At 46.5% G+C, this 23,196-nt stretch overlaps 1 protein-coding gene across 4 annotated transcripts in view; it reads left to right on the top strand.

Moving 5' to 3' along the window:
* Positions 1 to 23,196, top strand: part of LOC132900382 (NLR family CARD domain-containing protein 3-like) — a 106,677-nt gene that overhangs the window by 12,378 nt on the left and 71,103 nt on the right. The window lies entirely within an intron of this gene.

The following is a 23,196-nucleotide window of genomic DNA, read 5'->3' as shown; positions in this document are numbered from 1 at the left end:
TTGGAGAAAGTAATGGCAAATAGTGAGTGCACAAACCATAGAAGGTAAACTGTACACAGCACCAGGGCAGTGTGATGGTATGTCTACTTTTAGATTGTGTTAGCTTATCAATGAACACACTTGTCACTCGACGAGTTTCATGTCTTTACAACGGATACTTTAATGTGTGTGTAGCGCGGATAATGTGTGGGTGGAGCACAGAGGACGGCAGGACAACGTTTGGAGGTAGAGACAGCGTATTTATTAATCAACTTTTCAGTTATATGATCGTAAGCACACACGCACACAGACACACTCAGCCTCCAATCCCGGGTCACGCTCCCTCTGCTCTCTCTCAGCCTCCTTAAATAGGGAGTGGTTTACTGGGAAAACACACACAAAACACAGGTTAATTACCGTCAGGTGTAGCGATTCTGCCACTCACCTTCCCTGGCTCCACCCTCCTGTCACAGACCGGCGCTTGACCACGCCCCCGCTGCCACATACCCCCACCGCCCGACTCAGGCCGGGCACCCGTCCGGCCCGCAGCCGACTCCCCCCCCCCTTGATGGGAGAGGAAGTCCGCCACGACCATCTGCGCCCCCGGCCTGTGGACCACCTTGAAGTTGAAGGGTTGGAGTGCCAGATACCAATGGGTGATCCACGCGTTGGCATCCTTCATGCGGTGGAGCCACTGGAGGGGCGCGTGATCCGAACAGAGGGTGAAAGAGCGCCCCAGCAGGTAGTAACGGAGGGCGAGGACCGCCCACTTGATCGCCAGGCACTCTTTCTCAATGGTGCTGTAGCACCCCTCACGCACTGACAGCTTGTGGCTGATGTATAGGACCGGGCGGTCCTCCTCCTCCACCTGCTGGGACAAAACGGCCCCCAGCCCTCTGTCCGACGCATCCGTCTGTAACAAAAAAGGGAGAGAGAAGTCAGGGGAGTGTAAGAGTGGCCCCCCACACAGTGCAGCCTTTACCTCAGAGAAAGCCCGCTGGCACTGCTCCGTCCACTGGACCGGATCTGGCGCCCCCTTTTTAGTGAGGTCAGTCAGCGGGCTGGTGACGTCCGAATAATTAGGTATAAACCTACGATAGTAGCCAGCCAGCCCCAGGAACTGTCTCACCCCCTTTTTGGTCTTGGGCCTCGGGCAGGCCGCAATCGCTGCTGTCTTATTAATTTGGGGACGCACCTGCCCGTTGCCCAAGTGGAAGCCCAGATACCGTACTTCCACCCGCCCAATCGCACACTTCTTCGGGTTGGCAGTGAGTCCCGCCCGCCTCAGCGACCTAAGGACGGCCCTCAGGTGTTGCAGGTGCCGCTGCCAGTCATTACTATAAATGATGTCGTCTAGGTACGCGGCCGCATAGGTGGCGTGCGGCCGGAGGACCCGGTCCATCAGCCGCTGAAATGTAGCGGGCGCCCCAAACAGCCCAAATGGAAGTGTGACGAACTGGTGTAAGCCGAACGGTATGGAAAAGGCCGTTTTCTCTCGGGATAATGGAGTCAAGGGGATCTGCCAATATCCCTTCGTCAAATCCAGTGTCGAGTAAAAGCGAGCCGTGCCTAGTCGATCGAGCAGCTCATCAATACAAGGCATTGGGTACGCGTCGAATTTAGACACCGCGTTGACTTTTCTATAGTCCACACAGAACTGGACCGACCCATCGGCCTTGGGAACCAAGACCACCGGGCTGCTCCAGTCACTGTGGGACTCCTCGACGATGCCCATTTCGAGCATGGCCTGAAGTTCTTCCTGAACCACCTTTTTTTTGTGTTCGGGTAATCTATAAGGACGGCTACGCACTACCACCCCCGGGGGCGTCTCTATGTGGTGTTCTATGAGGTTAGTGCGACCGGGCAGGGGCGAGAACACATCCGAAAACTCGGCCTGCAACTGGGTGACCTCCATGAGTTGGGTCGGGGAGAGGTGGTCTCCACAGGGGACCGGAGAGGTACGTGATGCCAATGACCCTTTATGGACCTCCGGCCCCAGCTCCGCCTTCTCCGGAACTACCGACACCAACGCCACGGGGACCTCCTCGTTCCAGAGTTTCAGCAGATTGAGGTGGTAGATCTGTAGTGCCCCCTCCCTGTCCGTTCGCCTAACCTCATAGTCGACGTCCCCGACTCGCCGTGTGACCTCAAAGGGTCCTTGCCACTTGGCGATTAATTTGGAGCTCGACGTGGGCAACAGGACGAGTACCTTATCTCCCGGAGTGAACTCTCTAAGGCGCGTGCCCTTGTTGTACAGGCGGGCTTGCCGTTCCTGGGCCTGCCGCAAATTTTCCTGAGTTAGGTGGGTGAGCGTGTGGAGTTTTGCGCGCAGATCAAATAACGTACTGAATTTCGTTTTTGCTCTGTGAAGGTCCCTCCTCCCAATTTTCCCGCAGTCCATCTAAGATGCCGCGCGGCTTACGCCCATATAATAATTCAAATGGGGAGAACCCCGTGGAGGCTTGGGGGACCTCTCGCACTGCAAACAACAAGGGTTCGAGCCACTTATCCCAGTTACGTGCGTCCTCACTTACGAATTTTTTGATAATATTCTTGAGGGTGCGATTGAACTGTTCAACTAAACCGTCCGTCTGTGGGTGATAAATGCTGGTGCGGATCGGCGTAATACCCAGTAGCCCATACAGTTCGCTCAGTGTTCGTGACATAAACGAGGTGCCTTGGTCAGTCAGAATCTCTTTCGGGATTCCAACCCGGGAGATGACGTGGAAGAGGGCCTCTGCAATACTGCGTGCTGAGATATTGCGAAGAGGCACCGCTTCCGGGTATCGCGTTGCATAGTCCACCAGAACCAATATAAAGCGGTACCCTCGTGTTGACCGATCTAATGGCCCGACGAGATCCATCCCAATTCTTTCAAACGGGGTCTCGATTAATGGTAGGGGGTGCAAGGGCGCTTTTGGAATGGCTGCTGGATTTACTAACTGGCATTCGCGGCACGCCGTACACCACTTACGGACGTCGCCGCGAATCCCCGGCCAATAGAATCGGGCCATTATCCGGGCGAGTGTCTTATCCTGCCCGAGGTGTCCAGCCATGGGATTAAAGTGAGCCACCTGGAATACCAATTCCCGGCGGCTCTTTGGAATTAACAACTGGGTGACTCGCTCTTTCGTCTGAGTGTCCTGCGTCACTCGGTATAACCTATCCTTCAAAATGGAAAAATAGGGGAAGGACGGGGTGGCGTTCGGCTGGAGCGTTTGACCATCGATTACTCTCACTTGGTCAAACGCGTGTCGCAGAGTCTCGTCTCGCGATTGTTCCAGTGGGAAATCCGCAAGGGATTCCCCAATAGAAAGAGGGGGGGCCGGTGGCTCCTCACTCTGTCGCGGAGATGACGTAGACGGCTCTGCGACCGCAGCTCCAGCCAAAGCGACACCGGGACCTTCCCCCGTCAACCGGCAGGACCCACTCTTTACTAGGCGTGCCATTAAACCCCGAAATCCCGGCCAATCAGTCCCCAAGATCAAAGAGTGGGTAAGGCGAGGATTAACCGCCGCCTTCACTATCGATTTTTCCCCTCTAAAATATATGTGGACCGACACCAATGGATAGCTGTGAATATCCCCGTGCACACACAACACCTTCACCCCTTGTGCTCCCCCCAATGCCTCGTCTTGCACCAGGCTTTGGCGGATCGAGGTCTGATTGCAGCCTGAATCCACCAACGCGTGATATGTAGCCCCTTGTACACTCACCGGTATGCGATACGCGCCGGCCCGATCGAGGGCAGCCTCTGGCGCGTCGGGGATCCGCACCACCGCCCCCACCTCCATCGCTGCACATTGTTGCTGCAGGTGGCCCGGTTCCCCGCAGCGCCAGCAAACCGGCCCGGGCCTTCCCTCTGCAGCTGTGTTCTGGGGCTCACTCACCTGAGGGGGGGGAGAGACAGACACAGAAGGGAGAAACGGGAGGGCACCACGGGTGTGGCGGGCCGGCTGGGGTGGAGCCGGCCCCCGCCTCCGTGGTGGGGGAATGGGGTGAGGACGGGACACAGGAGGGGGGGGGGAGACAGAGAGAGAGAAGAGGAGAGAGAAGACGATGTCATCCGTTGTCCTGCCACCGGAACAGCCGCCAGATGATCCTCCGCCAGTCCTACGGCCTGATCCAGCGACGCCGGGCGGTGGCACTGGACCCACTCCGCGGTTCCGGCTGGTAAGCGGACGATGAACTGTTCCAGCGCCACCTGGTCGATGATTCCCTCGGCATCGCAATGTTCGGCCCTCAGCGATCTTCCGCCCTCAGCCACCGCCAGCAGGTGTCCCGGAGCTGCTGGCCGAACGCGAACGGGCTGCCGACTTCCTCCATCCGCAGCGCGCGGAAGCGCTGGCGCTTCTGCTCCGGCGTGCGCCCCACGCGCTGGAGGACGGCCCGGCGAAGGTCAGCGTAGGCCAGCCGGTGGTCGGCGGGGAGCTGTAGTGCGGCCAGCTGCGCCTCTCCCGTCAGGAGGGGGAGGAGGCGCGCCGCGCGCTGCTCCATCGGCCACCCCGAGGCTTCGGCGACCTGCTCGAACAAGGTGATGAAAGCCTCGGGGTCGTCCTGCGGGCCCATCTTGGTCAAAGTGAGGGGAGACGGGCCCGCGGCCGGGGCGCTGGTGGATCCCGCCAACGTGAGGAGCCTCCGGAACGCCTCTCGGTCTTCCTGCTGGGCCAGCACCAGGGCTTCGAAGCGGCGCTCCTGCTCCTTTCGGAGCGTGATGAGTGCCTGGTGCTGGCTCTGCTGAGCCGTGGCGAGGGCGTGGACCAAGTCCGCGAACGGGGAGGATTCCATGGAGCTGCAGAACTGGTGCTCCACCTTTCCCGGGTTTCGGCACCACTGTAGCGCGGATAATGTGTGGGTGGAGCACAGAGGACGGCAGGACAATGTTTGGAGGTAGAGACAGCGTATTTATTAATCAACTTTTCAGTTATACGATTGTAAGCACACACACACACAGACACACACTTAGCCTCCAATCCCGGGTCGCGCTCCCTCTGCTCTCTCTCAGCCTCCTTAAATAGGGAGCGGTTTACTGGGAAAACACACACAAAACACAGGTTAATTACCGTCAGGTGTAGCGATTCTGCCACTCACCTTCCCTGGCTCCACCCTCCTGTCACAGACCGGCGCTTGACCACGCCCCCGCTGCCACAGTGTGTTAGGTATTATTGTTGCAGTCTAAGCAGTCATTGTAGCAGCTAGATGAGCGAGAACCGAAAGGGTCTGTGCCATAAACCGTTATTTCTTCATGTCCAAAATGGCGGTCGCGTTTACGAAGGTCACGTGAGTGAAAAGGGTCTACACACACACACACACACACACACACACGTGTGTGTGTATATATAGTTCAAAAGATTTTTCAGATATTTTGAAAAAAAAATCTGAATTTATCACAGTATTTTCATTTGGCATTGCACTATGTTATAATAAGTGAATCTATATTCATCTGACAATGAGTCACAGTTCTTGCAACAGCAACTGTACAAAAACAAATGCATACAAACTCGTGTATATATTTATAATTTTAAGAGTTACCGTAAACATTAACTGCATGACAGATGTCAAGTCTCGATATGTGACTCTCCTTGTAGGGGATGCATTGCATTCCATTGCAAGTCAAAATGTAAACAATGTCAATGCGCTAAGCATGCGGAGTGGGCGGGTTTGACCCCAAACAGGCCGTAGACAATAATGGGATAGTGATCGATATTTATAATTTAATATTTAGCCAACCAGCATTTATACATGGACCCATACACAGATGTATTTCACTCAGTAATCATAGTGATGGCTAAAATTACAGACTCGCCCTTGGTTCGAGGCATTTTTGAAAACCAGGCCTCTAACGTGCCGCTCCGCTTCTTAGTCGCCATTTCTAGCCATGTGGTAGCGCGGCTCAATCACAGTACACGAAACATTGTCAACACCTTGTCAGCCAATCAGATTACATCTTAGTTACAGCACACGGCAGCAAAACAGCTGCCTCTATTTCCTACAGATGGCCATTCAGGGTTCCCCCTGGGTTCTGAAAAATATTCTCCACTTTTTTCCTTGAAAAATAAAGTCAAAGAAATATTCTTCACTTTTTCTTAGTCTGTATTTTTTCTTAGTTACTGACTTATCAAAGTGGACTTAATACAGGTTTATACCAACCAAACTGGCACAATTCAAATATTTGTATAGATACAGCTCGGCCTCTCCATTACAGATAAAATTTAGACTCCACTCCAGACTCTCATAAGAGAGACTTGATTTTGGGCCCCTGTGCACCATCAAGCTAAAATAAACCTCTTTAGTTTGAATTTATTGAAGATTATTTGAGCAGGGAATTATTCTAAAGCAGCATTAGGACTCCCTTTAGCCTTCACTTCAACACAACACTTGATTTATAATTGAACAGAGTCGAGAAGAGTCTGGGAACAAACAACACTGAAGGAATCTGATTTACTCGTCGATTTACAAACCGAATACAGAACGACACCGCTGTTTTCAACATACGTTAGTTATCACAGCTATTTCTATTTGAGCTATCAAACAGACCGGGGGCTCAGTCCAGTTTTCCTGAGGCTTGTATTTTTTTAAGGGAGATTGGCATAGATAGATTGGCGAGGTTATATCTAACTTTACAAGAAATATCATCACCCACACACATTCACAGGTTATGACATCTTTATCACTGATTGTTGCACTGCGCTTTTTAAATTTGTCATTCACGTCAGTTTCTGTCTCTTTTTTTATTAAATTATCATCAACACCCATAATGTCTCAGGAAACTGAGGCACGTGCCCACTGACTTAATGTTATTAGTAAAATTAATGGTTAGTTTAATAAAAAAATATCATTTCTCACTCACATCTCTCTCCTTCAGGATCACAAAGACACAAATTTTAAGCTACATTTATTATATCACAACATTCAAAATCCCAGGTGACATCCAAGTCAGTTGTTTTTTATTTATCTCGGACATTTTTTTTAAGGGCGAAAATACCTGGGGGCTATTGCCCAGAAACGAAGCTCTCTTAGGTTGCTTGCTGGCTGACAACGCTTTCAGTTTAGCATTTTTTGTTTGTTTTTTAAATTTGATTTTAGTTTTTTTGTTTTGTTTTGTTCTTTTTTAACCCAACCCCTGTATCACTGATGCTGCCCAATGTGCTTGGAGACGGTTGGGGCTCTGAGTGTATCTCCCCTGTGGCTGTTTTGGCCCTTAAATCATCTTTAGTGCTTGAAGATAAATCAATCAATAAATAAATAGCCAGTTTAGACTGTGGCACTGTTTGGGTCATGCAGAGATAACGCCACCCACCCACCAGGCCAATTAAGACGCACTGTGATTGGTCAAAAGTTTGGCGATCATGTGGTCATTATGTGTAGTCGATTTTTATTGGCCACAAGCACACGCTCATTGTTTACACTCTGGTTTCCCAAAGTCTCTTCACTGGAATTGGATTTCAGCAAATGGAGGGATTTCTATAAAAGATGACTTATGACAGTGATGACACGCATTCATCACCGTGACAACTGCTTGTAATTTTCTCTTTGTCACTGATGGATTATATTCATCAGTGGCAAGTGTGGCGAGCGCCAGTGGGAACCCTGGCCATTATTTAGTTGAATAAAACTTAGTTTCACATCGCACGCTGCTCAGTTTTGTACAGATATGTAAACCAAAATATTTTTTGTTACTCAGTGAAAAATAGATGGCAGCAAATACTACTACAGATGGCGATTTGCTACCACTGGCTGGCTACTTTTGAGACCTCTGCATCAGCTTTTCTTCCCCTAACTTGAGGTGCTGCTTCAGGATGCTACTCCAGCTTGTGCAGTCAGCTGTGAGGCTTTCCCAGGATTCAGTATCGATGTCCATTGCTTTCACGTCTTTCTTCATAACATCTCTGTATCACAGCTTTGGGCAGCCAGTGCCTCTCTTCCCGGCTGCCAGCTCACCATAGAGGATGTCTTTTGGGATGCAGCCATCCTCCATTCGGTGGATATGTCCAAGCCAGCAGAGTCTGCTGTCTGAGCATGGTATGCATGCTGGGGAGACCAGCACAGGACAAGACCTCGGTGTTGGATGCTCTGTCCTGCCAGGAAATACATAGGATGTGACGAATGCTTCTCAGATGAAAGGTGTTGAGTCTTCTCTCCTGTCTGGCCTATGTGGTCCATGTCTCGCTGCTGTAAAGCAGTGTGCCGATGATACAAGCATTGTATGCTGCCATCTTTATTTTCACCGTCAGCTTGGGGTTTGAACACTGTAAAAAATGATTTGTTGTTTTAACTTAAAGCTCATAGGCAACGGTTTTAATTTTATGCACATTTGAAACATTATATGTTAAAAAACCCTCTGTAATTTTCTTCTGGTCCCAAGAAGTATTGTTATTAAGTAATAATTAAAATAAGTTAGCGCAGATCATGGCGAATTTCTGTTGGCTATTTTCGTGACCACTCTGCGCGTGACGTCATTTAAGCCAAACAAACCACTTGAGTTGAGTCCACTTCTGTTTACTTACATTGCCGTTCGGCTTTAGTACAGACATGTGTTCAGGAATTTCCAAAGAAAAACCATGCCTTATTGTTATGCAGTGAATTGTAACAACGGGACCGGTTCAGGAAGAAGTTTTTACCTTTTTCCAAGAGAGGAGAAGAAGCCAGAGAGTTGTTTTTTTTCGGAAGAGGAGACGAAGCAGAGAGAGTGGATTGTGCGTGTGAAGCCAGAGGGTTGTTTTTTTTTCTGGAAGAGGAGACGAGGTGGAGAGAGTGGATTGTGCACGTGAAACAAAATCAAGCAGTCATAGAAGAAACGGAGCAGCAACGCTCAAGCAAAAAGGAGAAAATTGAAGATAAACATTTTTACTTTTGCTTGCAATTGACAAGTCAAGAATCCTGAGGGATCCTGTACAATCATTGTGGAAATGAGACAAAGGGATATTTCCTCGCTAATCAGGTGGGTCTAGGGTGGTAGTGCACTGTAAAAATGACTTGTTGCTTTTACTTAAAGTTAGCACCTGGGCTGCCTTAAAATTTTGAGTTCATTGAAATTAATATAGTAAGTTAACACAATTCGGCCAACAATTAAACTTACTATATGAATTTCAATGAACTCAAAATATTAAAGCAGCCCAGGTGCTAACTTTAAGTTAAAACAACAAATCATTTTTTACAGTGTGGTCACTTGCAATGTTCCTGGCTCTGGGGAGGCAGCAAGAGCTGGCACTGTCTTCCAGGGAGGGCAGAGGGTGGCCGATGATCTTCTCAGCAGTCCTGAAGTTGGCAGCCTGGTGTTCAGAAAATAACCTCGCTCTGAACACCAAGAAAACCAAAGAGCTCATTGTTGACTTCAGGAAGCACAGCACCGACCTAGCCCCCCTCTACATCAACAACATGTATGTGGAGAGGGTCCACACCTTCCGGTTTCTCGGCATCCTCATCTCCGCCGACATTTCCTGGTCAGTAAACATCACAGCAGTCATTAAGAAGGCTCAGCAGCGGCTACACTTCCTGAGAGTCCTCAGGAAGTACAACCTAAACTCCAACCTGCTGCTGACCTTCTACCGCTCATCCATTGAGAGCCTGCTGACGTACTGTATTACAGTATGGTACGGCAGCTGCACTGCTGTAGACAGGGAGAGGCTCCAGAGGGTAGGTAAGGCAGCACAGAAGATCATTGGCTGCCCTCTCCCCTCCCTGATGGACATTTACACCTCCCGCTGCCTTAGCAGAGCTAAAAACATTATCAAGGACTGCTCCCACCCTGGCTTTGATATGTTCGACCTGTTGCCCTCAGGGAGGCGCTACAGGTGCATCAGGACAAAGACAAACCGATTCAAAAACAGCTTCTTTCCAAAAGCCATAACCGCCCTGAACTTGGATATGCTCTGACTTTATAGTCTATTTATTTTACTATGTGACTCTCCTCGTGCAATAATTTATAATGTGCAGTACTTTATAAGGGACTCTCTATGTGCAATACTTTTATGATGTGCAATACCTCACTCCATAATGTGAAACGCAACACCTTCACCTCACCTCAGGACTGTGCACCTTACACACAACACATACACCTCAGGACTGTGCACCTTACACACACCAAGTCTGTGCACCTACCTTACCTTGCAATACTTCATAAATGTGTAATATTTTATTTTAATTTATAATGTGACTCACTCTGTGCAATAATTTATGTGTGCAATGAGCAATACCTCACTCCATAATGTGTAACACAACACATACACCTCAGGACTGTGCACCTTACCCCCCGACACACTCCCCCCCCCCCTTTTTTTTTTCTCCCCCCCTTCCTCTCACTCTACACACTGTTTTGCACTGTTATTGGAGATGCTTTAATCTCATTGTACATGTGTATAGTGACAATAAAGGCATTCTATTCTATTCTAATGACCCTCTGCGAGGCTCTCAAGGCTCTCCTGTCTGTGGCTGAGCAGCTGGCGTACTACATAGTGATGCAATACGCCAGCATGCTCTCGATGGCAGAGCAGTAGGACACTAGCAGCTTCTCTTCCAGTCTGTTCCTTTTGAGCACTCTCAAGAAGTGGAGTTGCTGCTGGGCCTTTTTCACCACCACTGTCATGTTGACAGACCAGGAGAGGTTCTCGGAGATGTAGATTGCCAGGAATTTGAAGGACCGTTTCAAACCGTTCAAACCGTAATTTGTGGATAATGATGTAATAAGGACTTTATGATACACTGTATTGCTAAAAGTATGTGGACACCCCTCTTAATGATTGAGTTCAAGTGTTTCAGCCACATCCATTACTAAACAGGTGCATAAAGTCAAGCTCACAGCCATGTAATCTCTATAGACAAGCACTGACAGTAGAATGGTTCATACTGAAGAGCTCAGTAAGAGCAGCACTGTCATGGGATGCCACCTTTTCCACAGGTCAGTTCCTGAAGATTCTTGAAGACGTTTCACCTCTCATCCGAAAGGCTTCTTCAGTTCTGTCTGACTAATAGGGAGTATCAAGTATTTATCCTCTCATGGATGAAAAGCAATCCTAAGGTGTCATTGAGTCAACCTGTTGGTGTGGGTCACTGGGGGCTGGGTGTGAACAGCCTAGAGAGTCGTTGGGGTGATCAATGGGTTGTTGGTTCTTTCTGTCCTCCTGTGAGTCACTGAAAACAGCTGGGTTCTGCTGTGCATTCAGTTGGGAAATGCCAAGGACTGCATTGTAGGTGGCTGATAAATGGTGTCTTAGACCACCACTTCTGTTCAGTAATGGCCATTCCAGGTTGACAAAAATGGCTTCTTTAACTCCTCGCTCATACCAACGATCCTCTCTGGCTAAAATATGTACGTTGCAATCCTGAAATGAGTGTCCTTTGTTGTTAAGATGAAGATAAACAGCAAAGTCCTGGCCTGAGGAACTGGCTCTCTTGTGTTGAGCCATAAGCCTGTGAAGCGGTTGTTAAGTTTCCCCAATATACAAGTACGTGCATTCCTCACTGCACTGAATTGCATACACTACGTTCTGTTTGTGTCTGGGTATTCTGTCCTTAGGGTGGATCAGTTTCTGCTTCAGGGTGTTACTGGGTCTGAAATGTACCAGAATGTTGTGTTTGTAGAAGATCCTCAGGAGTTTCTCAGATAGACCAGAAATGTAGGGAATGACAATGTTCTTGCGTTTGTTCCTGTTATCTTCCTTATCTGTTATGTTCCCTTTTCTGCTTTTGAAGAAAGCCCAGTTGGGATACCCACAGTTCTGAAGTGCTTTCTTGATGTGATTTTGCTCCTTCTTTTTTCCCTGTACCGTTGTAGAAATGTTCTGAGCCCTGTGTTGCAAGGTCTTAATGACCCCCAATTTGTGTTCCAGTAGGTGGTGTGAGTCGAAGAATATGTACTGGTCTGTGTGTGGGGGTTTCTGGTAGACCTCGATGCTAAGGCTTCTGTCTTGTCTAATGTATACATCACAATCCAAGAAGGCTAGATTATTCCCACTGACATCCTCCCAAGTGAAACTGATGGTGATATCCACTGCATTGATGTGCTTAGAGAAGGCTTCCACCTCATGGGTTTTGATTTTAACCCAGGTGTCATCCACATATCTGATCCAGTGGCTGGGAGCAACTCCTGAAAAAGTGGTCAAAGCTTTATGTTCCACTTCCTCCATGTACAGTATAGATTGGCCACAATAGGGGACACTGGTGAGCCCATGGTGTATCCATGCTTCTGTCTGTAGAAACTTTCATTAAACTGGAAAAAGGTGGTGGTCAGGCAGAGGTCAAGCAGGGTGCAAATCTCCTCCGTGGTGAGGTTCATTCTATCCAGTAAGGTGCTGTCTTGAAGGAGTCGTTTTCTAACAGATTCGACTGCTTCTGTGGTGGGAATGCAGGTGAATAGAGAAGTAACATTGTAGGAAACCATGGTTTCACCTGAGTCTAGTTTGAGGTCTGCAAATTTAGTAGCAAAATCTTGGGAGTTTTTGACATGATGTGGCGTGTTTCCAACAAGAGGAGCCAGGATGGTGACTAGGTGTTTGGCAATGTTATAGGTGACAAAGTTTATACTGCTGATGATAGGTCTGAGTGGAGCTCCTTCCTTGTGAATCTTGGGGAGTCCATATATGAGAGGAACGGCTTCCCCAGGGTACAATCTGTAGTACAGAGATCAGTTGATAGTTTGGTCCTTTTCTAGTTGTTGCAGGCAGCTAACAACTTTTTTTTGTAACAACTGGTGTGATCCTGCCTCAAGGTTTCATAGGTGGTTGTGTCGCTGAGGAGACTGGTCATCTTTGAGTGGTAGTCCGCTGTGTTTAGCACCACTGTGCATCTCCCTTTGTCAGCAGGAAGGATGGTGATGTTCCAGTCTCTCTGAAGCAATGTAAGAGCCCTCCTTTCTTGGCTGGTGAGGTTGGGGGGGGGTGCTTTCGCACTGGACAGAGCAGCTGATACCTTCATTCTAAGTTGTTATGCCTCTGTGGTGTTCAGATTGTTGTTTCTGATGGCTGACTCTGTGACTGTGATGAGGTCTATCACTGGTATCTGCTCTGGTGAAACTGCAAAGTTTAGTCTCATCTCATCTCATTATCTCTAGCCGCTTTATCCTTCTACAGGGTCGCAGGCAAGCTGGAGCCTATCCCAGCTGACTACGGGCGAAAGGCGGGGTACACCCTGGACAAGTCGCCAGGTCATCACAGGGCTGACACATAGACACAGACAACCATTCACACTCACATTCACACCTACGGTCAATTTAGAGTCACCAGTTAACCTAACCTGCATGTCTTTGGACTGTGGGGGAAACCGGAGCACCCGGAGGAAACCCACGCGGACACGGGGAGAACATGCAAACTCCACACAGAAAGGCCCTCGCCGGCCCCGGGGCTCGAACCCAGGACCTTCTTGCTGTGAGGCGACAGCGCTAACCACTACACCACCGTGCCGCCCGCAAAGTTTAGTCCCTTGGATAAAACATCTTTCTCTGCTTGGGTGAGTACCCTATCAGATAAGTTCTTCACCCATTTCTCTTCTATGTCCGGTTGTGTAGCCTGGTCAGATTTCTTCCTCCAAGTCAGCACTTCTGTCTTGCTGGAGGAGGTGGTTTTAGACAGCAATGTTTGAAATTTGCGCATCTGTCATTCCTTGACTTTGGTATGTTGTGAAATCTGTGCCTTCTGAGCGAACTCAGAGACTTGTTCCAAAACTTCCCTGGGAAGAAGTTCTGTCAACTCTTCAAACATCAGTTCAGTCTTGTTCTGGAGAGTGTCGATGGTGAAATGTACACTACCGTTCAAAAGTTTGGGGTCACCCAGACAATTTTGTGTTTTCCATGAAAAGTCACACTTTTATTTACCACCATAAGTTGTAAAATGAATAGAAAATATAGTCAAGACATTTTTCTGGCCATTTTGAGCATTTAATCGACCCCATAAATGTGATGCTCCAGAAACTCAATCTGCTCAAAGGAAGGTCAGTTTTATAGCTTCTCTAAAGAGCTAAACTGTTTTCAGCTGTGCTAACATGATTGTACAAGGGTTTTCTCAGGGCTCTTAAATCTCACGCATTGACTCACCAAAAGACAGTCACGCTTTTTGGTCTTTTGTCACGCACTCCCGCCACACATTGTATTTCTCATGCTGAAAAAAATTATAATATAAATTTCTCTGGTGCGCCGCTATCGCTATGGAAATGGCAGGAAACAAGCATGTCTCTCATGAGTCGAGCCTGACACTTACCAGCCAATCAAATAAAGGAAAAGGGCAGCGCTACACAATAGCCAATCAGAAGCACTATTGTATCTGGGTCGATAACGCAACAACCAATGAAAAAAGCATTGTTATCCTGGGAATTGTTCACGTGATTCTGCTACAACCATCATCTGAAAGTTTTGTTCAGTGGACACCATGAGGATGAGCTCCGAGCATCACAGAGACCAGAGGAAGTCATATCCTGTTTTAATGTTCCAACAAATTCACAACTTGTTTGACACAAGAAATGACAATTTGCCTGCTGTTAGAGAATGTTGCCCAGATAATTAGCATGGACATGGTAAGGTTTTACAGAGGTGAGCTGTATTGTAACTTTTTAAATGATCCCCTGGCGAGCAGCTCCACTTGTTCACAGGCAATAACAGATGCTGGTCAGTAATAATAACAGCGACACTAACGTGTGTTTAAAGCAACATGTGAATACCAGGAAGAGTGAAGATTTTTTTTTTTATTTGTCAGCAGTTATGAAAGACCCGTTTGTGAAAGATTAAGTTTTTATTGTTCATAATATAGAAACTGCGTGATTCCAGGGGAAGATATAGGGAAGAGGAAAGTCCAACTATTACAGGTTACAGGACCCAACATCCTTTGACGTTGAGGAATTTTGGGGAAGAATGTCCTCAGAAAAGAACAAAGTAAGAAATTTTTTGCACACAGCATGACTTGCTCATTATTAAGGTAAAAGGAAAACATTTAAGTAATAGAGGCCCTTGGTTCCTTTTTCAAAGGTGACTGGCTTGAACCAATTTGGGAGGTTATCAAAGATAACAACCTGGGTTTTGGTGCTTCCTCATTCAAATGCTGACGCCGAGAGGGTATTTTCAATGGTCAGTCTGAACAAAACCTCAGCCCGAAACAGCCCGTCTCTGGACGGGACATTGGCCTCTATCATGACCCTGAAAATGGCTGGAATTGAGCCAAACTGTTTTAAGTGGGAGCCAACAACACAAATGATGAAGGACTCCAAAAAGGCAACAAACACTTACAATAAACAACACCAGTCATAATCTCTCTCTCTCTGCTCTCTCACACACACATACACTTATTCAGTACATGGAAATTGAATAAAGACTTTGTATTTGGTTGAATTGTCAGTGCTGTGTGTTATCCTTTCTTCTGCAAGTCTGAGCAGTTATTAATAACAACAACACTAATAATAATATTATTAACAAAAGACCCCCATTCCTGCGACCCGTCCAACCGGCCCCCCCAATGGGGGGAGGGAATGTCACTCTTGCCTGCATTCAAAACTTGAGAGCCCTGGTTTTCTAATCATCCATTAGCCTTCTGAGGCAATGAGCAAACACATTGTACCATTAGAACACTGGAGTGATAGTTGCTGGAAATGAGCCTCTATACATCTATGTAGATATTGCACCAAAAACCAGACATTTGCAGCTAGAACAGTCATTTACCACATTAGCAATGTATAGAGTGTATTTCTGATTAGTTTAAAGTGATCTTCATTGAAAAGGACAGTGCTTTTTTTTTCAAAAATAAAGAAATTTCAAAGTGACCCCAAACTTTTGAATGGTAGTGTACTTGTCTCACTTTCTCGTTAAGAAGCTGCTTCTGGGCTTTCTGGAGGATTATTTCAGCTCTGTGTCCTTTGACAGTTGAATACAGGTGTAGGCTAGTGGGGTTAATGTTGGATTGTCGGCATCTTAGGTTGATGCAGAAACGCAGGTGGTTTCTGTAGTCTGCCAGTTTTCTGGAAGTCCTCTCATACTCTTGCAGCAGTCGAAGGGTTCTCATCCCAAAGTGCGTGGAAACATGTCTGTGAAGATTCTCAGTCATCCAGGTCATAGTAAACTGTGGGTGGAAGATCCTCCTGAGAAATTCAGGAGGATCTTCTACAAACACAACATTCCGGTACGTTTCAGACCCAGTAACACCCTGAAGCAGAAACTGGTCCACCCTAAGGACAAAATAGCCAGACACAAACAGGACAACGTAGTGTATGCAATTCAGTGTAGTGAGGAGTGGCATGGACTCATATATTGGGGAAATAAAACAATTGCTTCACAGGCGCATGGCTCAACACAGGAGAGCCAGTTCCTCAGGCCAGGACTCTGCTGTCTATCTTCATCTTAACAACAAAGGACACTCATTTCAGGATTGCAACATAAGCATTTTAGCCAGAGAGGATCATTGGTATGAGTGAGGAGTTAAAGAAGCCATTTTTGTCAACCTGGAATGGCCATCACTGAACAGAGGTGGTGGTCTAAGACACCATTTATCAGCCACCTACAATGCAGTCCTTGGTACACTTCCCAGACAACTGAATGCACACCAAAACCCAGCTGTTTTCAGTGACTCACAGGAGGACAGAAAGAACCAACAACCGATTGATCACCCCAACAACTCTCTAGGCCATTCACACCCAGCCCCCAGTGACCCACACCAACAGGATGGCTCAACGACACCTTGGGATTGCTTTTCATCCATAAGAGGATAAATACCTGATACTCCCTATTAGTCAGACAGAAGTGAAGAAGCCTTTCGGATGAGAGGTGAAATGTCTTCAAGAATCTTCAAGCAAGTCCAGTTGCTCTCTTTTACCACCCACAGTTTACTATGACTTGGATGACTGAGAATCTTCACAGACAAGTCAGTTCCTGAAATTTCTGCCTTGTCAGATCAGTCCCGGTCAATTCTAAGTGCTATTATTTTGAAATGGAAGCATTTAGAAGCAACAATGGTTCATCCACAAAGCGTTAGACCATGCACACTCACAGAACATGGCCATCAAGTGCTGAAACATCATCACTGTTGCCCATAATAGACCATGAGACCGCCAATAAAGCTCTCCAATGGGCTTGATCTGGAGACCATCTTTCCAGCTGGCCCAAGATCCATCCTTTCTCCCTCATTTCCTTTTCAGTTGTCCTCCTTCAAGTTTCCTTGGGCCTGCCTCTGTTTCTCTGGCCATCAGGAGTCCATTTGAGGGGTACTGTTCGTAGATGTGGGTGGCATGCGCAGTATGTGTGCAATCTATCTCAAATGGTGCTTCCGCACTTCTTTGGTGGGTTTGGTAGATGTTCTTCTGTGTAACTCGAAGTTGGAGATAGTGTTAGGCCAAAAGATGTTAAGGATTCGTCTGAGGCATCTGTTCTGAAAGACTTCCAGCTTGTGGCTTATGGCTTTTGTCATCTTCCAAGACCCTGCGCCATATAAGAGAGTACTCAGGACAGTACTCTTGAAGAGTCTCAACTTGATGTTGGTGCTGATACTCTTTGCTTTCCATGTGTTTCTCAGTGCTGCAAAGGCCTAGCTGGCTTTTGAGATTCTTGCCCTGATATTTTCTTCTGCATCCCCACTCTTGCTTATTTTGGAGCCCAGATATGTGAAGTGTTCCACGTCATCAATCTCTTCTCCATTGATAGTAATTGCTGCATCTAACCTGTTGTTATTTATCAGAATAAAGTTTATTGCCAAGTCCATTCTCACATACAAGGGATTTGCTTCAGTGATTGGTGTTTGAACAGTTAAAGTAGAAAAAATTAACAAAGACAAAAACAAAAGTAGCTATATACCAGTAGCGGCTGGCTTTTGTAAAAGTGAGGGAGGAAGGAATGCTTGGTTGAAGGTCACGGGCCCCAATGCGACCGCACCTGCTGGACCGGCTATAGTTACACGCACGGGTTGAGTTGATAATAGTTGAAAAACCTATCATTTTAACGGGGTGTGTACACTTTTTATAGCTGCTGTACACATTACTTTCAGGTGTTCAACACATCTTTCTCTTTCAAAATTCTCTCAAAATCTTCCGTATTTAACGAAGCAAACCTGGCGGCCATGTTTGTAGCTCAGCCCATGGAAGGGTTTTGCAAGCAAAACATTCACCACGTCCTCTGTTTCCATTACTTTATTCGTAGAATATCTATAACATAGTCAATCCACTTCCACCTCGCCGTTCTCACTCTGACTGCCGAAGTGCCCGAGTCACCGGATCTAGAAGTTAAGTTTGATAAGATAACCCCTCCCCCCAGGCAGCTAAGGCCTCTACTTATTGGTTCATTGCGCAACTAGGGCTGCAGCCTATTGGTTGATATTTTGTAGCACTTGTCAGATCTCTTAGCTAGTCCCACCCTCTTAGAGGAGGATTTTCCTCCTCTCTCTCATTGAAGTCTATGTTAACCACGAGCCGCCAGTGCCGGAGACTGTTTGAATCGGAGTGAATGGGAGCCGAAGGGAGGAAGATCCTCCGTGCAGTAATTTCTAATAGCGAGCGATAGGGGGTGCTAATGTAATTTCACCCAGAGAAACGAATATAATGTACATGTCGTATTTGGCAGTAAAATAGTAATATTCAAGGACAGCAATTCATTAAATTGGTCAAGACAATTTCAACTTTTTATTCTTAGAATTTTTAAGGAGGATCTTCCTCCCTCTCCTCACTGGAGAGCCACCTGTGCTATATACATAGAATAAAAAAAGAAGAATCTGAAAATATACAACCCGATTCCAAAAAAGTTGGGACAAAGTACAAATTGTAAATAAAAACGGGATTCAATAATTTACAAATCTCAAAAACTGATATTGTATTCACAATAGAACATAGACAACATATCAAATGTCGAAAGTGAGACATTTTGAAATTTCATGCCAAATATTGGCTCATTTGAAATTTCATGACAGCAACACATCTCAAAAAAGTTGGGACAGGGGCAATAAGAGGCTGGAAAAGTTAAAGGTACAAAAAAGGAACAGCTGGAGGACCAAATTGCAACTCATTAGGTCAATTGGCAATAGGTCATTAACATGACTGGGTATAAAAAGAGCATCTTGGAGTGGCAGCGGCTCTCAGAAGTAAAGATGGGAAGAGGATCACCAATCCCCCTAATTCTGCGCCGACAAATAGTGGAGCAATATCAGAAAAGAGTTCGACAGTGTAAAATTGCAAAGAGTTTGAACATATCATCATCTACAGTGCATAATATCATCAAAAGATTCAGAGAATCTGGAAGAATCTCTGTGCGTAAGGGTCAAGGCTGGAAAACCATACTGGGTGCCCGTGATCTTCGGGCCCTTAGACAGCACTGCATCACATACAGGCATGCTTCTGTATTGGAAATCACAAAACGGGCTCAGGAATATTTCCAGAGAACATTATCTGTGAACACAATTCACCGTGCCATCCGCCGTTGCCAGCTAAAACTCTATAGTTCAAAGAAGAAGCCGTATCTAAACATGATCCAGAAGCGCAGACGTCTTCTCTGGGCCAAGGCTCATTTAAAATGGACTGTGGCAAAGTGGAAAACTGTTCTGTGGTCAGACGAATCAAAATTTGAAGTTCTTTATGGAAATCAGGGACGCCGTGTCATTCGGACTAAAGAGGAGAAGGACGACCCAAGTTATTATCAGTGCTCAGTTCAGAAGCATGCATCTCTGATGGTATGGGGTTGCATTAGTGCGTGTGGCATGGGCAGCTTACACATCTGGAAAGACACCATCAATGCTGAAAGGTATATCCAGGTTCTAGAGCAGTATATGCTCCCATCCAGACGACGTCTCTTTCAGGGAAGACCTTGCATTTTCCAACATGACAGTGCCAAACCACATACTGCACCAATTACAGCATCATGGTTGCGTAGAAGAAGGGTCCGGGTACTGAACTGGCCAGCCTGCAGTCCAGATCTTTCACCCATAGAAAACATTTGGCGCATCTTTTGGAAGATACGACAAAAAAGACCTAAGACAGTTGAGCAACTAGAATCCTACAATAGACAAGAATGGGTTAACGTTCCTATCCCTAAACTTGAGCAACTTGTCTCCTCAGTCCCCAGACGTTTACAGACTGTTGTAAAGAGAAAAGGGGATGTCTCACAGTGGTAAACATGGCCTTGTCCCAACTTTTTTGAGATGTGTTGTTGTCATGAAATGTAAAATCACCTAATTTTTCTCTTTAAATGATACATTTTCTCAGTTTAAACATTTGATATGTCATCTATGTTCTATTCTGAATAAAATATGGAATTTTGAAACTTCCACATCAATGCATTCCATTTTTATTTACAATTTGTACTTTGTCCCAACTTTTTTGGAATCGGGGTTGTACACTCTTCATTTCATTTCTTATATAAATGAGATTGCACATTAAATCAATAAACCCAAGTTTCCAAAAACTCAATTACCTTCAAGTAAGAGACATAGCTTGGTTATGGGGCTTTCAAATTCATTGCTCTGTGTTCTAACACGTACTTTACATACAAAGCCTTTAGCATCTCTTATTGTGTCTGTAATGCGCCCTTGAGGCCATGAATTTCTTGGAGCACTCTCATCAACTAAAAGAACTAGATCTCCAACTGAGAAGTTTCTTTGGGGTCTGTTCCACTTCTAATGCTGTTGCATCAGTGGAAGATATTCTTTCATCCATCTTTTCCAAAACAGGTCACTGAGATATTGTACTTGTTTCCAGCGCCTTTGTTTTGTGTTTATCAAACAGGCCAGGTGGGATAATGGGTTTTCCTTTTAACAGTAAGAGGTGATTTGGTGTTAGCGCTTCAAGGTCATTTGGATCATCACTTGATGGTGTAATTGGTCTATCATTCAACACAGCCTCAACATCACAGAATATTGTATGGAGGGCCTCATCATCAACTATTTGTTCTTTTGTGACAGAACAGAGGATCCTTTTAGTTTGCTGCACCAAACGCTCCCATACTCCTCCGTGGTGTGCTCCATGAGGAGGATTAAAACTCCACTTGATCCCATCCTGTGCAAGTGTGGTATGGATTTTGTTTTGATTCAGGTTTTGCATTGCTCGCTTGAATTCACAATTTGCACTTATAAAATTTGTGCCATTGTCTGATTTGATCTCCTTCACCTGCCCCCTCCTACAGATGAATCTTCTTATGGCATTGATGCAGGAATCTGTACCGAGTGTATAGGCCACCTCAGGATGGACAATGTAAAGATGACTCCATATCTTTTTACAGTATTCTTTCCTTTCTTTACTTCAATAGGTCCAAAGTAGTCCATCATGTGTAAATGGAGGAAGGTCCATGATGAGCCTATCAGGTGGGAGATCAGCCATTTTCTGTTGTCCGGGCCTTTGACATGAGCGGCGGCACATCATGCATTCCCTGATGGTCTTTCTTGCCAGTGCATTGGCATGAGGAATCCAAAACTGCCTGCGGAGTGTGGAGAGCATATGATTCCTCCCGCCATGCCCAATCTTCTCATGAACCCTGCGGAGAATGAGCTTGGAGATGTGACCACTCTTAGGCAGGATGGCAGGATGTTTTGCCTCTTCGGGTAATGCAGACTTGCTCAATTGACTCCCAACTCTTAGTGTGCCATTTACCAACACAGGATCCAGCTTGTGTAAGGGACCGGTCTTCTTTATGGCCTTTCCATCACTCAGAAGTGAAACTTCCTTAGAAAAGTGTTGTCTTTGAACACAATTGACTATGGCCTGTTCAGCCTTTTCCAGGTCATCTACAGTTAGCCGGTAAGCTCTTTCCCCTTTTATTTTGGGATCAAGTTTTGCCGACATTTGTTCCTATCTTTTTATCACACTTTTGTTTTAGTGTGTCTTTGAACTTTAAAATCCAAGCAACTGCCTGGTTTAGGTCTGCCCACCTTGAAAAGTAATAGAGCAGCTTAGTAGTGGGGCAAGACTCCATTGGCAGAACGTCTATGGCGTGGATAAAAACTTCCTGCTTTATTTCAGGGTCGTCCTCCGGAATATCATTTACATCTTCAACCACTTCTGGCCACTATATGTGAGCTTGAAGAAACTGTGGTCCATTGAGCCATGTTTGGCACTGGAGGAAGGCCTTGACTGATAAGCCACGTGACGCTGCATCAGCTGGGTTCTCCTTTGAAGAGATGTGCCTCCATTGTTCTATGTTTGACAGAGAGTGGATGAGAGAGATACGATTGGCGACGTAGGTCTTGAATCTTCTGGTTCTGTTGGCAATGTATTGCAAAACAGTCATGCTGTCCGACCAAAAAACTGAGTCTGACAACAACAAATGCAATTCTGTTCTCAGCATATGGTCCAGACATGCCGCCAAGACTGCTGCAGCAAGCTCCATTCTGGGGATGGTTGTGCACTTGAGATGTGCCACTCTGGCTTTGCCAAAAATGAAGGACACGCAGATGTCACCGTCACCATTTGTGAGCCGAAGGTAGGACACTGCGCCATAGCCCACCTCACTAGCATCACAAAAGTGATGCAGCTGTGCAGATGTAATGTGACCAAAGCCTGAGGGGATAAAGCTTCTATTAACTCCCAGAGTGCCCAGAAGGTGAAGCATGCTATGCCAACTTTCCCAGGCCTGTGCAACATCCTGAGGGATTCTCTCATCCCAACTCAATTTCATCTTGCATAATCTTTGCAGGATCTGCTTTGCCACCAGTGTGATGGGAGCCAGGAAACCTAAGGGGTCGTAGATTGAACAGACGACAGAGAGAATTCCCCTTCTGGTTATCTAGTGTAACTTGATGGCTATGCTGAAGGTAAACTGATCCTTTTCCACATTCCATTAAGCACCAAGGGCTCTTTCCATTGGAAGTTGTTCCTTGCTCAGATCTAAGGTTTGCACTTTAGCTCTGTCTTTCTCAGGGATTGCAGCGAGGACTGTATGATCATTGCTGATCCATTTGTTCAGATGGAAGCCTCCTTTTGTGCACAACTCATTAAGTTGGTGAAAGAGCAGCAATGCCTGCTCTGTGCTGCCAACTGCCTTCAGACAGTCGTCAACATAGAAATTATGCCTGATGGTGTTTGTGACGTCCTCTGAATATTCATGCTGGTGGTCATCTGCAGTTTTTTGCAAGGCAAATGTTGCACAGCTGGGTGAGGAAACTGCGCCAAAGATATGCACCAGCATTCTGTGTTCGACGAGATCTTTGGAGATGTCCCAATCAGGTCACCAGAGGAAGCGCAAGAAGTCTAGGTGTTCCTTCGCCACGCGAACCTGATGAAACATCCCTTCTATATCAGTGATGAATGCGACAGAGCCCAAACGGAAGCGGAGTAGCA

Source organism: Neoarius graeffei, chromosome 16 (assembly GCF_027579695.1).
Source record: "Neoarius graeffei isolate fNeoGra1 chromosome 16, fNeoGra1.pri, whole genome shotgun sequence".
Taxonomy (NCBI): Eukaryota; Metazoa; Chordata; class Actinopteri; order Siluriformes; family Ariidae; genus Neoarius; species Neoarius graeffei.
This window is presented reverse-complemented; position numbering and strand designations above follow the sequence as displayed.